The sequence below is a fragment of the Triticum dicoccoides genome, chromosome 2A, assembly GCF_002162155.2.
Source record: "Triticum dicoccoides isolate Atlit2015 ecotype Zavitan chromosome 2A, WEW_v2.0, whole genome shotgun sequence".
Classification (NCBI taxonomy): Eukaryota; Viridiplantae; Streptophyta; class Magnoliopsida; order Poales; family Poaceae; genus Triticum; species Triticum dicoccoides.
In genome coordinates, this window is record NC_041382.1 from 40,994,981 (window position 1) to 40,996,120 (window position 1,140).

Sequence of the window (1,140 nt, forward strand, 5' to 3'; positions counted from 1 at the left end):
CCCTAAGATCGATAATGGGGTAGTCCTTCGATGAGCCCCTTCCTTCTCTTTTCTTTCCTCCGGCGTTCTCTCAAAAATCGATTGACCCCAATTTGAAATTCAGTCGACTGTCATTTAGCTAATGTTATTCAAAATAATGATTTATAGACCAGCTTCACACTATGAGTCAATCGCCGAGAATAACCATTTAAATTAGCAAACAAACTTTCGCACTCTCTCTGATCCATATTAATTAACGCTACTTTAGTACAACTTTGTACTAAAGCTGACCTGAGGTAGCGTTAATTAATTTGGATCGGAGACACTAGTAGAAAATGGGTCTTTAGTCCTCGTTCTGGAACCGGGACTAAAGCCCAAAACCTCTAGTCCTGGTTCATAAGCGAACCGTGACTAAAGGGGCTCCACGTGGCCGCTGTCTGGAGCTCCACCTTTAGTCCCGGTGACTAAAGGAATTTTTTTGATTTTTTTATTTTTTTGGATTTTTTCCCTATTTTCAAATTTCTGAATTATTTGACAATTTAATTTCTAATCACCCCTCATCACTACTCAAGTGTCCGCACTCATTACAAATCATCTAACTTCCCGGCCGGTCACCTATCCTTTCACTACTCCAGCCTGAGCATGCTTAACTTCCGAGTTCTATTCTCCCTCGTTTCCAAGTCTGCACTTGTTGTTTTACTGACAATAGTAAGCTGTCAATCCTATTAACCTTTAGGAGTTGAACTTGAGCATGAAGCCACACGTTTCATTGTTTGAGTTTGAAACTATTATTCTTAAATCCAATAATTATGTAGTAACACTAATATTTCTTGAATAAGTAGTTTGACCATGACCAGAGTTTGACCAAAAATTCAAAAAAACATAAATTTGAGCATAACTTTTTTCCTTTCAGAATTTGAGAATTCTAAAAAATTGGAAAACGACCTATGGCCGTCGAAATCGGAACCGGCTTTTCATGCTGAACATTTTGATATATTATACGTTTTTTCCGACAACGTATGCAAAAGTTATAGCCTTTTTACTTTTTCATAACACTTTTTCGCAAAACATGTTCAAATTTAAGTTTTTTAATTTTCCTAACTAGTAGATGTAGTAACATAACTACATCTCGAAGGATTTTAATTTTTGATGTTTTTATCA